General features: G+C 37.5%; 1 long non-coding RNA gene across 1 annotated transcript in view; it reads left to right on the plus strand.

Annotated features, from left to right (window-relative positions):
• Window positions 1–15,820, plus strand: part of LOC141374323 (uncharacterized) — a 409,949-nt gene that overhangs the window by 121,347 nt on the left and 272,782 nt on the right. The gene's annotated exons all lie outside the window — the stretch shown is intronic.

Raw genomic sequence — 15,820 nt, forward strand, 5'->3', positions numbered from 1 at the left:
AAACAAAACAAAATGTTTTGCTCTTACAGCTTGGTATAAAAGGGATCTCAAAGTATTTCATATCCTTATTGAGTTTTCCTCTGTTAGGGCTTTTGGAGAGTAGCTCAAAACTATATTGTAAGTTTTAAGATTATACCTGTGGGATTGTAATTAGGAATCTCTTCTAAAGCAGGAACTGCAGAGGTACTGCTAATAGGAAAATGCCATATTATATTATAGCTCTTATAATTTGCTCAGAAATATTTCCATATGAGGACTCAAATAAGATCCCTGGAAATTAGGTAACAGCACTTGTCCAAAAGGATTTCTATGATAAGACTGTTTTTACTGCTCTAAACCCTTAACACCATCTAACTTTCTGGTTCTAGAGTTAAAGGGATGGTAGTAGATGCTGCCTCACTCAGATCCTTAGTGAACAGATCCATCCATTTGCTAGCTGCTGTGAATGTCAGCTGCTAAAGGCTCACAGGTACACCCTTCTCTGGAAACAACTGACCTTGAGAGAGGGGAACTGCTTTGCCTGGGAGAGCAGTATCCCTTCCTGTGGGGCATAGGACAGTTTGCAGGCAATGACTGACTGAAACTGAGGTACCAAGCCTGGCCATCATGTCTTGATGTAAAACTCAAGGTTTGGAACTCACCAGGAGATCAAGCTGAAGTTAGTCTCCAGCTGACACTGCATCTTCCCCTTTGCTTTTCCTCTCCTCTATCTTTATGCCTTTATCCTTTTACAGGATCCTTCTGAGAGCAGTTCCTCAATAAATCACTTACACAAGAGTTTCTATCTCAGGGTCTGCTTCTAGGAACCTAATCTAAGACATGGGTCAACTGCAAATGAAATGGGAGACTGGGCAGTTCTTTTTAACTTTAGAGAGTAAGAACCCACTCTCCTTTTTTGTTTAGGACACTATTTTTCATTGGAAATATTCTCTCGTGTTTAACTTCTTCCTCCCAGCTAAAATTATAGTATTGAAAAATAGGTAAAATGGTTAAGCTGTTAATACCATAGCCTTCCTGCCTTCCTGTAAACCAAACTCCTTTCCTCTCTTCATTTTCTCTTTTTATTCTTTCCTTCCTTTCCTTCTCTGACTTCTTCCAGAAAAATTTAATGTATCTAAATTAAAACACGGATAAAACCATCTTTAGGATCATGACTGAACACCTCTAAGTCAGAATCCCACCAGGCAGAATGATAGGACAGTACCTTGCGGCCTTGGTTGGCCTCATAGCTGTCCCCCACCATCCCTGCCTGCCATTTGGCCAGATCCAGTGTGGAGACCCCCTCCTCCCAAAACGGGCTTAGCCCGAAAGGGGGCCACCCCCTCACCAGTCACACAAAAGCATGATCATGGGGAACCTGGTGCTAAACCATTCACAAATGACTTGCTTCTGGGTTAGGTTTTGTATGTAGTAGAACAGCTCCCTCCCTACGATCTATTGAAAGTCAGCCCTCGACACAAGGGTTTATAAAAAGAGATATGCATAATGGATAAAAATGGTATATGATAACAAGTGTACCCGAAATGCTCTTCTCACAAAGGGCATTTTCTACCAATAACCCCCATACCGGCAAATACTGAATTTTCATTCTACACGAGACAAAGAAATGGCCAAACCTCCTTACTGACATTCTTAGTTCAAGAAGATTGAAAAACAATTAGCAGAAAAAATTATAGAGCTATCAATTCCACATATCTCACAAATTCTCTGCCCTTACTTCATGCACATCAGAAAAAACCCACAGTTTTGTAAAGAAAAACAAAGGGTAGGTCATCACTGTGGAGGACCTTTTGCTCTGGAGGCCATAGGCTCTTCACCATGGACTATTGAGATCCTGGGTTCTCACTCACTTTAAGTAGGTGCCTTTTAAATTAGTGATATAACAGTTGTTGACCTGAGTCAGAATACAGGAGATACTCTGTAAAACATATTTTCATAATCTGTGGATTTTTTGTTTTTTTGAGAAAAGATAGTTACTCTTAATCTTGGTACATTTCTGACTGTCCCTTGCTTGCCACCTTTCATACTTTTTCCTACCATACATGATTTTTCCCAGAATAATTTCTTGTGTTTTGACAGAGTGCCCTGGTAAAAGCAACCATGTTTGCTAAAACAGGTCAATTTATGTTTCACCTGTAGTAGAAAACTACTCAAAACCAAGCACACCAAATAAACCTTTCTGTAAGACTCAAACAAGACCCTTTAGGTGAGTTTAAAACAGCTGTAATCAACTGACAAATGCTCTGTATCTGTAGTGCCATATCAAAGTCCTCTGTGGGAAAAACTTTTTAAGAGCAAGGACTGAATCTGATGTGTCTTTCACAGTTCCCAATGGTACAACACCAAAAAGTGCTCATAGAGAGCCCCAAAGGCTTGCTCAAGAGCTAAAGGCATTTGCATTTGTGCTCTTGAATGACAGGAGAAAATAAGACTTCTACTGCCAATGCCTATCTTCATCTCTTCTTCCTAAACAGCAGCTATACCATTTTACTTGCCATCTCTTCTGGACCAGCAACTCCCCAGGTACCTACATAACCATATTGTAAAAAAAGGATGGGTTATTCATTCTGCATCTGATCCTAAAAAATTAGAAAGGCCATTATTTTCAAATGAGAAAGTTTAAATTTTAAAAAAATATGCAAAGCAGAATATAGTGATATGGATACATCCAAACAAAATTACCAGTGCTTCCCTAAGGCAAAACTGAAATATAGGCACAGTTCACATCTACCTTCTTTCTCCCTTTTTATTCCTCTCTTTTACCAGTGGGATTCTAGGTCCTCATGCTTTCCCTTGTCTGCCAGAGTCTCTCCATTAAATTATACTGTTCCGGCTTGCAGCCCTTGGACTTGGCCTCACATGTTGTTTGCCCTTCTCTTGTCAGAATTAGTTGTTCTATGCCCTATGCCTAACCGTAACAATTTAACACATTAATTTATTTGAGTTTATGAACTAAAGACTATTGATGATTTAATATTTTAACCTTTTAAATTTATGTTAATAGGCATTCCATGGAAGATAACATTTTTTAACTCAAAGGGAGAAGTAGTGCAATTTCAAGACCTTCATTAGGTTGGTGGGAGCAATGGTTTGGAGAGGCAGGACAAGCTCTTGCCTGCTTTGTTTAGATATTAAACTGGCCCTGTACAAATGGCCATTATTTTGGTAAACACAAGAGAAATATGTTCAAATTCTCTAAGGGCACAGTATAGCACATTTTCCATTAAAAAGAAAGAAATATTTTTGTTAAACTTTTCTACATTATGTCCTCCTTTTCACGATTTTTTTCCAAAGGGAATAAAAGAAAAATCTCTTTTAGCTGCCTTCAGCTTCATAACCAGAGTATCCATTTTTGTTACACTCAATCAACTCTAATCATTACTTTGAAAACCTGAAATTTGTTAACCCAGGTATGTAGCTCATCTTGCTGACTCAATGAGTAGCAAATCTATCAGTTCTACCATGTGTGGTGTTTAATGCTATGTCGGTTGCTGCATGCAACTATTTCTTTTTGGCAGGAACTGGCTGATTGCTATTTTATCAAGGGAATGTGGTGGCAGCTTCAAGCTTAAAATATTTTGACATAATACAATAGTGACTCTCTTTACTTAATTCTAAGGCTGTCTGTTCCTTAGAAATGAATTTACTCAGGGCTATGGTTTTGGGGGTTCAGCTGAGTAGGGATTAAGTAAATTATTAATGGCTTTTATATATCCCTGGCAAAATGCATCTATTGAATGCATAGAATTTTATAGTTGAATCAGTAGAGAATTGTCATTGGACATAAAACATTGACAAATAGACATATCATTTGTCATCATAATACAGCTAATACTTCTGCCTTGACCTGGCACTGAAAAAGAAAGAATCTGCTGCACATTTTGAGACTGTAAAACTTCCTACCTTCTGTATCTTATTACCTTTATGAAGTTCCTGTGCTGAATCAATATTTATAAAATATTAAAAAAAGAATTTGAGGGGCACCTGGGTGGCTCAGATGGTTAAGCGTCTGCCTTCGGCTCAGGTCATGATCCCGGGGTCCTGGGATCAAGTCCTGCATCGGGCTCCCTGCTAGGCGGGGAGCCTGCTTCTCCCTCTGCCTCTGCCTCTCTCTCTCTCTCTCTCTCTGACTCTCATGAATAAATAAATAAAACATTTAAAAAAAAGAATTTGATGTATAAGGCATGTAAATGACATGATAAACACAAAACATCTTCCCCCAAAGAGACCTTGAATAAATGGTAATTATTATTATTACTATTATTATTCTGAGAAGAAATTTCAGCTTCATTAGTACCAGGATTAATACTTCATTAGTCCTGGGATTAATAAGCAACTCAACTTTCCATAAATAGCTATTTGTATATTTGGTAGCTAGAGACTAAGTCAGGGGCAGATTCCATCTCTATTGGCATTTTGATTTAAAAACATTTAAAAAATATCCTTTGGGCACAAACAGTATTGGTATGGAAACAATGTAGGAAAACAATGTGAATATTTAAAAAATATAGTTGTTAAATACATATTTAAATAAATTGAATTTTTAAATAAATGAATGAATTATTAAATAAATCAGCAAGGCATATATATAGAACTGTGTTCTTTTTTAAAATATTTTATTTATTTATTAGAGAGAGAGAGCAAGAGAGGGGACACAAGCAGGGGGAGTGGGAGAGGGAGAAGCAGGCTTCCTGCTGAGCAGGGAGCCCAATGCGGGGCTCTATCCCAGGACCCTGGGATCATGACCTGAGCCGAAGGCAGACGCTTAACGACTGAGCCACCCAGGTGCCCCTAGAACTGTGTTCTGTGTACCAGGTAACATAACATTCTTTTGGAAGTGGCAGAAGGCCTTAACGATCTTCTAATCTAACTCCTAATATTATAGATAAGGAAATAGAGGTAAAATAATTTGCTTGATCATAATGTCAGTTGTTGATGGCCCAAAACTCATAATGATTGTGCCTCTTTCTATGACAAATCACATGGGCTTTCTCCAATATACTTTAGGTGCTGAGTGCTACATAGGTTATTACAAAGAGCATGAACTTGAGAGGCAGAGAGACCTGGCATTTGAGCTTAGTTTTGCATTTTCCAGCTGTGAGTTCTTGGGCAAGTCATTTAACCTCAATCTTAATTTCTTACTGGTGATAGAACATCTACCTCATGGGGTTATGGTAAATGATATAACTGTGTAAAGTACCCAGCAAAGAGTAAACATGACTTGGTAATTCCCTTCTCTGCCTTCGGTGTAGCACATTGTAAAAGCATTATGTTAACACAGGGTATCAGTCAGTTCACTGAGCCTACATAATTTACTTTTAATTCAAAACTAATACCAGAGCTGATCTTAATGTATCTTTTGCTATCTAAAGGTAGGTAAGAATTTTATTTCCCCATGATAGGAAATCTCATTTTACTTTTTTCCCCATCTAAGAAAACACAGGTAATGAATTGGTTGTAATATGTATTATTATGGATAACTTGAATTGTCTTATCTGCTTGAATTATTTTTTATTAAAAGTACATGAGAGCTGGTAAAATTATCTCTCATTTGAGTTAGACATGGAAGTTTTCTGAGAATTTTTTTGTATTCCATTCGTACCTTAGTCACACCATTAGCCTCAAACCGTTTATCTCTTTTGGCCCCATTCTTCTGTTTGCTGAGATTCTTTAGGAGATTCTGTCATTGGGTAATGAGGGTGCTAAAAGCAAATAGCACTGTCTTCTGCATCCTAGAATGACTGACAGACAGTCTCTTAGAAAAGAGATGTTGCATCTGGAGCAGGGATCATAGATACAAGCCAAGGAAATTAAAAACAAGATAAAAGACCCAGGTCATCAATCATATTTGCCAGTATTTTTTCTGGGAAAGTGGATATTCAAGCATTTCTCCATGTTAGGAAATAAAATGAAGAATATCAGTGTGACTTTTGCTCATTTTATTTTCTTCATTTGAAAACAAATAAATATCTTGATGACAGAATGATTAAAACAAGAATTAGTGAGTGATTAATATGTGACTTGTGTATTATTATTAATAATATATACAAAGAGAGCTAAGATGGTGGCACAGTAGGAGGACCCTAGGCTTGCCTCGTCTCTCAAACATAGCTAGATATCATTCTGAATATCCAAGAAATTGGCCTGAGAACTGACAGAACAAACTGCACAATTAGAGAGAAGAGGCCACATTGAGGAAGGTAGGAAGTGTGGAGATGTGTTTGTTGGAGAAACGGATTGTGGGCGCTGCAGAGGGGAGGGAGCCTTGTTTGCAGAGAAAGGTTAGAGAGAGTAGAGCACACAGGGTATACACAAAGAAAATACTTCCCCAAAGTCATTGGCTGGGATAACGAGAGGGCCTGATTTTTGTGAGTTTTTGCAGCCAGCAAGGCTCAAAGACTGGAGATTTAGAGGTCTGTGGGCTTGGCTGGGATAGAGCCCAGAGGCACTGCCCTACTCCTGGAGAGAAGGCAGGCAAGCAACCCTGGAGCAGATGGTACAATCTGAGGATTGTGTAAGGCATACACAGATTGTTCATTCTTCTTGCATCTGTGAGAGATAGCATTCTCAGAGACACCTCTCCAGGGGCAAAGCAGCTGGTGGGCACCATTTCTCTCCTCTGTCCCTCAGCATAGGTGCAGAGATACCTTCTGAGGGTGGCTAAACCAGACTCTGGCTGTTTAGCCTGCTTTGCTTCAAATCCCATGCCCCTGTACTCTGGTGTGACTGCCCTTCTTGGTCAAACCTGCATCAGTTCCAGCATGGTGAGACCCTTCCCCAGAAGACCACTGCAGGTCCCTACCACACCAGGTCCCTAAAGTTTGGAGTTTTTAAACATCAGCAGACTTGGCTGGGATAGAGCCCGAAGTTCACTGTGCTGGTCCAGGCAGGTAAGCAACCCAGCTTCAGAGAGCATGAAAACAGTGATCTTAAAAACACCTGAGATAAATGAGGGGAAATTATTCGCTCTTCTGGGAGTGCTTCCATGAGAGCAGCAAACATGGAATCCCCTCTCTGGGGACAAAGGAGCTGGCTGGCAGATTTGCCTTCCCTGTCCCTTAGCATAAACCAACTTCAATAAATAGCACACTGGCTGCATAACCTGCTTACAAATCCTATCTTCCTGTACGCTGTTGGTACTGCTTTTCTCAGGCAAGTGTGCTTAAGGACCAGCACAGTGGGCCTTGTCCCTAGAAGGCTAGTAGAAACCCCCACATGCACTACATCTGTTGACCATAGAGTTCTGCAAGTCTTCAGTTCTAGTGGAAATAGCATCAGGTTTCATTTAATAAGCAGACCAGAGCATGCCTGGTTAAAACTTGCCACACTCGGGCTAAGATTCAAACACTGCCCGCTGCAGTCAAGGAGAGACTCTGCAGAGGACTGACCTGAGGGATAAAGCAGCCAAAACACAGCAGCAGAGTGCCAGCAGCACATACCAGAGACACTCCCTGAAGTGCCTGGCCCTGGACACCGTATGACATCTTCCTCAAAAAGCCATTACTCTCAGAGGCAGGAAACATAACAGGTTTTCTAAACACACAGAAGACAGAGACCTCGACAAAATGCCAAGATGGAGGAATTCATCCCAAAAGAAAAAACAAGAAGAGGTCATGGCCAGAGATCTAATCGAAACAGATGTAAGTAATATGTCTTATGGAGAATTTAAAGCAACAATCATAAGGATACTCTCTGGGCTTGAGAAAAGCATGGAAGACATCAGGGAAACCCTAACTGCAAAGATAAAAGAGTTGAAAAACAATCAGTTTAGAAATGAAAAATGCAACAACTGAGATTCAAAACCATCTGGATGTAATGACCACAAGGATGGAAGAAGCAGAGGAAGGAACGAATAAGTGATAAAGAATAATGGAAAATAATGAAGCTGAGAAAAAGAAAGACAAACTATGATCATGAGAACAGACTTAGGGAACTCAGTGACTACATCAAACATAATAACATGTGTATCATAGGAGTGTCAGAAAAAGAAGAGAGAGAAAAGGGGACAGAAGGTTTATTTGAGGAAATAATAACACAAAACTTCCCTAACCTGGAGAAGGAAACAAACATCCTGATCCAGAAAGCACAGAAATTCCCATCAAAATCAACAAAAGCAGGCCAACACCAAGTTATATTTGGGATTATATTGTAGTTATATTTGGGAAATAGAGTGATAAAGAAAAAATCCTAAAAGTATCAAGACGTAAGTCCCTAACTTACAAGGGAAGACCCATAAGGCTAGCTGCAGATCTCTCTACAAAAACTTTGCAGGCCAGAAGAAAGTGGCATGATATATTCAAAATGCTGAAAAAAAATCTGCAGCCAGGAAGAGTTTCCCAGACAAACAAAAACTAAAGGAGTTTGTGACCACTAAAACTACCCTGCAAGAAATATTAAAGGGGACTCTTTGAGTGAAAAAGGAGACCAAAAGTGACAAAGACAAGGAAGTGTCAGAGAAAATCTCCAGAAACAATGATATAACAAGTTATGAAATGGCAACAAATACATATCTATCAGTAATTACTTTTAATGTAATGGACTAAACGCTCCAATCAAAAGACATAGGGTGTCAGAATGGATAAAAAAAACAAGACCCATCTATATGCTTCCTCTAAGAGACTCACTTTAGACCTAAAGACACATGCAGATTGAAAGTGACAGGGTAGAGAAACATTTATCACACAAATGGATATCAAAAGAAAGTTGGAATAGTAATACTTATATCAGAGAAGTTATACTTTTTTGTTCTTGTATTGTTTAGCTTTGGTATCAGGGTAGTATATATATGGAGGTTAAACATGCTACTAAAGAATGAATGAGTCAGTCGGGGCGCCTGGGTGGCTCAGTTGGTTAAGCGGCTGCCTTCGGCTCAGGTCATGATCCTGGAGTCCCAGGATCGAGTCCCGCATCGGGCTCCCTGCTCAGCAGGGAGTCTGCTTCTCCCTCTGACCCTCTTCCCTCTCGTGCTGTCTCTCTCTCATTCTCTCTCTGTCAAATAAATAAATAAAATCTTAAAAAAAAATCTTTAAAAAAAAAAAAGAATGAATGAGTCAGCCAGGAAATCAGATATGAAATAAAAAAATACATGGAAGCAAATGAAAATGGAAACACGATGGTCCAAAACCTTTGGGATGAAGCAAAAGCAGTCCTAAGAGGGAAGTATATAGCAATACAGGCCTACCTGAAGAAGCCAGAAGAGTCTCAAATAAACAACCTAGCCTTACACCTAAAGGAGCTAGAAAAAGAACAACTAAAGCCTAAAGTCAGCAAAAGAAGGGAAGTAATCATTAGAGCAGAAATAAATGACATAGAAACTAAAAAAAAAAAAAAGTAGAAAAGATCAATAAAGATCAATGAAACCAGGAGCTGGTTCTTTGAAAAGATTAATAAAATTGACAATCCCCTAGCCAGACTTATGAAAAGAAAAAAGTACCCAAATAAATAAAATCACAAATGAGAGAGGAGAAATAACAACACCACAGAACTACAAACAGTTATAAGAGAATATTATGAAAAATTATATGCCAACAAATTGGACATCCTGGAAGAAATGGATAAATTCTTAGAAACAAGTAAACTACAAGTAAAACTGAAACAGGAAGAAATAGGAAACTTGAACAGACCAGTAACCAGCAAAGAAATTGAATCAGTAATCAAAAATCTCCCAACACGGATTCCTGGGTGGCGCAGTTGGTTTAGCATCCGACTCTTGGTTTCTGCTCAGGTCCTATCTCAGGGTGGTGAGATCAAGCCCCACGTCAGGCTCTGTGCTCAGCAAGGATTGTGCTTGAGATTCTCTCCCTCTCCCTCTGCCCCTCCTACTCATGCTCTCTCTCTCTCTAAAATAAATCTTAAAAAAAAAAATCTCCCAACAAACAAAAGCCCAGGACCAGATGGCTTCACAGGGGAATTCTACCAAACATTTAAAGAGTTAATATCTATTCTTCTCCAACTATTCCAAAAAACAAAAATGGAAGGAAAACTTCCAAGCTCATTCTACAAGGCCAGCATTACCTTGATTCCGAAACAAAGACTCCACTAGAAAAGAGAACTGCAGGCCAATATCCATGATGAATACAGAAGCAAAAATTCTCAACAAAATATTAGCAAATTGAATCCAACAGTAAATTAAAAGGATTATTCACCATGATAAAGTGGGATTTATTCCTGGGTTACAAGGGTGGTTTAGTATTCACAAATCAATCAATGTGATATACCACATTAATAAAAAAAAGATAAGAACCACATGATCCTTTCAATAGATGCAGAAGAAGCATTTGACAAAGTACAACATCCATTCATGATTAAAAAAACCCTCAACAGAGTAGGTTTAGAGGGAACATACTTCAACATAGTAAAGGCCATCTGTGAAAAACCCACAGCTAATACCATCCTCAATGGGGAGAAATTGAGAGCGTTTCCTCTATGGTCAGGAACAAGACAGAGATGTCCACTCTCACTACTGTTATTTAATGTAGTAATGGAAGTTCTAGCCTCAGCAATCACACAACAAAAAGAAATAAAAGGCATCCATATTGGCAAGGAAGAAGTCAAACTGTCACTATTTGCAGATGACATGATACTCTATAAAGAAAACTCGAAAGACTCCACCAAAAACCTACTAGAACTGATACACGAATTCAGTAAAGTCCCAAGATACAAAAATCAGTGTACAGAAATCTCTTTCATTTCTATACATCAATAATGAAGCAGCAGAAAGAGAAATCAAGGAATCAATCTGACTTGCAATTATACCAAAAACCTTAAGATACCTAGGAATAAACCTAAACAAAGAGGTAAAAGATTTGTACTCTGGAAACAACACTGATGAAAATAATTGAAGATGACAAAGAAATGGAAAAACATTTCATATTCATAGACTTAAAGAACAAATATTGTTAACATGTCTATACTACCCAAAACAATCTACACATTTAATGCAATCCCTATCAAAATACCACCAGCATTTTTCACAGAGCTAGAACAAACAATCCTAAAATTTATATGGAACCACAAAAGACCCTGAATGACCAAAGTAACCTTGAAAAAGAAAAGCAAAGCTGAAGGCATCAGAATTCTGGACTTCAAATTATATTACAAAGCTGTAGTGATCAAGACAGTATGGTATGGCACAAAAACAGACAGATCAATGGAACAGAATAGAAAACCCAGATGTAAACCCACAACTGTATGGCCAGTTAATCTTAAAGCAGGAAAGAATATCCGATAGAAAAAAAGACAGTCTCTTCAACAAATGGTGTTGGGAAAACTGGACAGAAACATGCCAAAGAATGAAACTGGACCACTTTCTTACACCATACACAAAAATAAATTCAAAATGGATGAAACACCTAAATGTGAGACCTGAAACCATAAAAATTGTAGAGGATAACACAGGCAGTAACCTCTTTGACATTGGCCTTAGCACCTTCTTACTGGATATGTCTTCTGAGGCAAGGGTAACAAAAGCAAAAATAAACTATTGGGACCTCATCAAAATAAAAAGCTTCTTCACAGGGAGAAACAATCAACAGCGCTAAAAGGCAACCTACAGAATGGGAGAAGATATCTGCAAATGACATATCTGGTAAAGGGTTAGTATCCAAAATACATAAAGAACTTATAAAGCTAAATACCCAAAAAACAATCCAGTTAAAAAATGGGCAGAAAATATTTATAGACATTTTTCCAAAGAAGACATACACATGAAAAGATGCTCAACATCACTCATCATCAGAGAAATACAAATTAAAACTACAATGAGATAGCACCTCATACCAGTCAGAATGGCTAAAAATAACAACACAGGAAACAATAGGTGTTGGCAAGGTTGCAGAGAAAGGGGAACTCTCTTACACTGTGGGAGTGCAAACTGGTGCAGCCACTCTGAAAAACAGCATGGAGGTTCCTCACAATGTTAAAAATAGAACTACCCTATGACCCAGCAATTGCACTACTAGTATTTATCCAAAGGATACAAAAATAGTGATTTGAAGGGGCACATGCACCCTGATGTTTATAGCAGCATTATCAATAATAGCCAAATTATGCAAAAAGCCCAAATATCCATTGACTGATGAATGGATGAAGATGTGGTATATATATAAAATGAAATATCACTCAGCCATCAAAAAGATTGAAATCTTGCCATTTGAAATGACATGGATAGAGCTAGGGAGTAATATGCTAAGTGATATAAATCAGTCAGAGAAAGACAAGTACCATATGATTTCACTTATATGTGAAATCTAAGCAGCAAAACAGATGAACATGGGGGAAAAAAATACAAGAGAGGTAAACCAGGAAACAAACTCTTAACTGTAGAGAACAAACTGAGGGTTGCTGGAGGGGAGGTTGGCAGGGGGATGGGTAAAATAGGTGATGGGGATTAAGGAGGGCACTTGTGATGAGCACTGGGTGTTGTATGGAAGTGATGAGTCACTAAATTCCACTACTGAAACTAATATTACATTGTATGTTAACTAACTGGAATTTATTTTTTAATTTAATTTTATTATGTTATATTAGTTACCATACATCATTAGTTTTTTGATGTAGTGATCCACGATTCATTGTTTTTGTATAACACCCAGTGCTCCACGCAGTACCGTGCCCTCCTTAATACCCATCACTGGGCTAACCCATTCCCCCACCCCCCTCCCCTCTAAAACCCTCACTTTGTTTCTCAGAGTCCATAGTCTCTCATGGTTTGTCTCCCCCTCTGATTCCCCCCCTTCCTTCTCCTAATGTCCTTCTAACTGGAATTTAAATAAAAACTGGAGAATAATACACACCAGGGACTTCTGTATTTTTATTAATTACATAAGAGTCCTGTGGACTAGGGAAACATAGTCTTAGTTAAATAATTTAATCAAGATCATACAGGGAGTGGATTGAGTACTCAAACCCAGGTCTGCTCTTAATCCTACTTAATATTCCCTAAATATTAATCAGCTTATGTGGTTTTAAAACCACAGTGAAAAAAGAGAAGTATAGTTCAAATACTGATAGATTTGCCATGCTAGGTATTATCCACTGGAAGAGGCTGATCACTGAAAATCAATGTACCAAATACCATTTGCTCTAAAGCTTAATTTGTCAAGTGACCATTTCACCAAATGGCCCGTTTTCCAAATTTACCAAATTTAGCAATTTACCAAAAATATTATTTGTTTTCAAAGACTAAGAATATACATTAAATGAATACACTTATGAATATATCCTTTATTAATATATTTACATTTGAGAATATATTTAAATCATTTCATTTTATTAATAATTATCTTCCTCTTAAATATGTTGATAAAAATAGATTAATAGAGTATGCTATTCAATGACCCTTAGCTTTTGACCAACTGTACAAAAATGCTGCTAAGAAGAATATAGGTATTGAATATATTAATTAGATAAATTCAACACTATTCCTTAAAGCATGATTTTGGTAACTTGATAAATTTAGAGAATTTGGCAAGGTGGTCATGCAGACTTTCATGTGAATAAAAATCATCCAAAGTGGTCACGTGAACCTTAGTGTACATCATTTGGGGATCTTGTTAAAGCAAATTATGAGTCTGTAGGTCTGGGAGGGTTCTGACACTCTGCATTTCTAACAAACTTTCTAGTGATGCCTGTGCTGCTTGTTTCAAACCAAATTATGAGTAGCATAGATTTATAGGGAGTTAGCTTTCAGTGTTTTAATACGGGGTCAACTGAAGTAGAATTGCATACATCACAACTATTACACTTCCTCACTTAGAATGACCTTTGTTTTAGACATCCTGGATAAAGAAGATTTTACTTAGCTAATAATATGACTAATCTTTAAACTGATACAGATTTGGGTAATGAGACAAAAGCAAAAAAATGCTTTTATTATTATGTCAATAATCGAAATAGTTTGAGGAAAGCCATGATACTATTTGCTGTCCTATCTAACCCTGCCTAAGCTCTCAGCATAAAATATGTCCATAGAAGTTTTAGCAGTTAGAAATATGCATAGAGTTATAGCATACTAATAGAACTTTAGCAACTCACTGACAATTTGAAGTACCTGTTTTTATTGCATTTAATTAGTCCATGTCAGATTTTTAAAAAATGAGGATAGAAAGAAATACATTATACATCATAGTTTTTTGACCAAAATTATCTTGATAAAATGAGTTATTATAGTCAGGAATAAACTGTGTATTATTAGCTACAGCTGTGAAGAATATTATGCTGACAGAATTGCTTTTTGCTTTGAGAAAATTATCTTTCAAATAATTTACCTTAAATATCCAGTTAAGTATGATTGGTAACAGAGCTGTGTTTTAGGTTTTGTTTAGTGCAGTAGATCTCAAATTGGCTGTATCTTGGAATCACTGGGGACCTTTTAAAAAAATCCCAGTACCCAAGCCACGCCCCAGGTTAGCTAAATTAGAATCATTGGTATAGGTTTTTAATCTCTGCAGGTAATTCTAATACTTAGCATAGCGATGCTTTTCTTAATCTCTGAGTTTATATAGTTTCTCCCTATTCTTTCTTTCCGAGTGTGCCATTATATAGGAACCCTAGTAAATCTCTACCAATTCTTTCTGTTCTTTTATTTATTTACATGTAGGGCCATCTGTTAAGATGGCATAATTTTTGCTTATAAATTGGACTAATGCATAAGTTCCAGACAAAGACATACAAATATATGGGTAATCTTTATAAACCCATTATTTATTTTATTGCAAAACTGAGACAACCCCCTCATCCCTAGGCAATAATTATTATTTGAACCTTACGTCTTTGGCCTGGGATTCATATATAATCAGTGAACAGCAAGTAAGCAGAGAAGGAAAGCAATGACAATTTAAATGAAATGTGCAAGTTGAACTGCACTCAGTTCAACTCATTTTATTCAACAATATATTCGTGGCATGTATTTCCATTTTTTATAGTGTTGGATTTGGACACTTACACTCTTCATTCTTATTTTTTTCAGGTTCTACTGAGTTTCTGAAAATGTCAAACCATGATGCTAAGAACTAAAAAAATGTGTGAGAAACTAATGTGCTGGTGTGTGGGCTTTTAATGATATTGCTATGTGTACAAATACTGTTGTCTTCTCTATTTCTCATTAAGAAATGGGGGTACAGATTGGTGTAACCATGAGGATAAGCCCCTTGAAAACAGAAGAAAAGATTATTAATTTTTCACCTCCCTCCTACCCAGTATTTAACATTTGACCTAGCATATTTGGCTGGTGTAGTGGAAGATAATTTGGGATGAAACTTATATAGGATGATTCAGATAGAATAAAGATGGCTTTCTTTCAAAGCAATGATATTAATCCAGATGATCATGAAAATTAAACATTCAGTAAGAAAGGAATAGGACCTTTTAAGTGATAGGCAAGATAAGTCAGATATAACATTTAATAGCAGAAGAATAGAAGTAATGAAATAAGAAATCAGAAAGTTTGTGTTAAGCACTCAGATTATTATAGAATGAGTTTTCTATTGGACAAAATACAGATTAGCTTGTGGGTTTTTCTGAAAAATCTTTTTTTTTAAAGGGGGGGGAGATAAGTGGGGGAGGGGCAGAAGGAGAGAGAGACTCTTAAGCAGGCTCCATGCCCAGTGCAGAGATGACGCGGGGTTCAATCTTACAGCCTTGAGATCATGACATGAGCCGAAATCAAAAGTCAGATGCTTAAGCAACTGAGCCACCCAGGTGCCTCCTGAAAGATATTTTAACACATAATGATTAGGGCTAAGACATAAGTAAGATAATAATGGCTTAGAGAAGGGAAAACCTGGAGAAAAGGAATGGGTCAAAAGCATTTTGTAAAAAG

The sequence above is a fragment of the Callorhinus ursinus genome, unplaced genomic scaffold (assembly GCF_003265705.2).
Source record: "Callorhinus ursinus isolate GAN/ISIS: 27379988/994484 unplaced genomic scaffold, GSC_fseal_2.0 scaffold16, whole genome shotgun sequence".
NCBI lineage: Eukaryota > Metazoa > Chordata > Mammalia > Carnivora > Otariidae > Callorhinus > Callorhinus ursinus.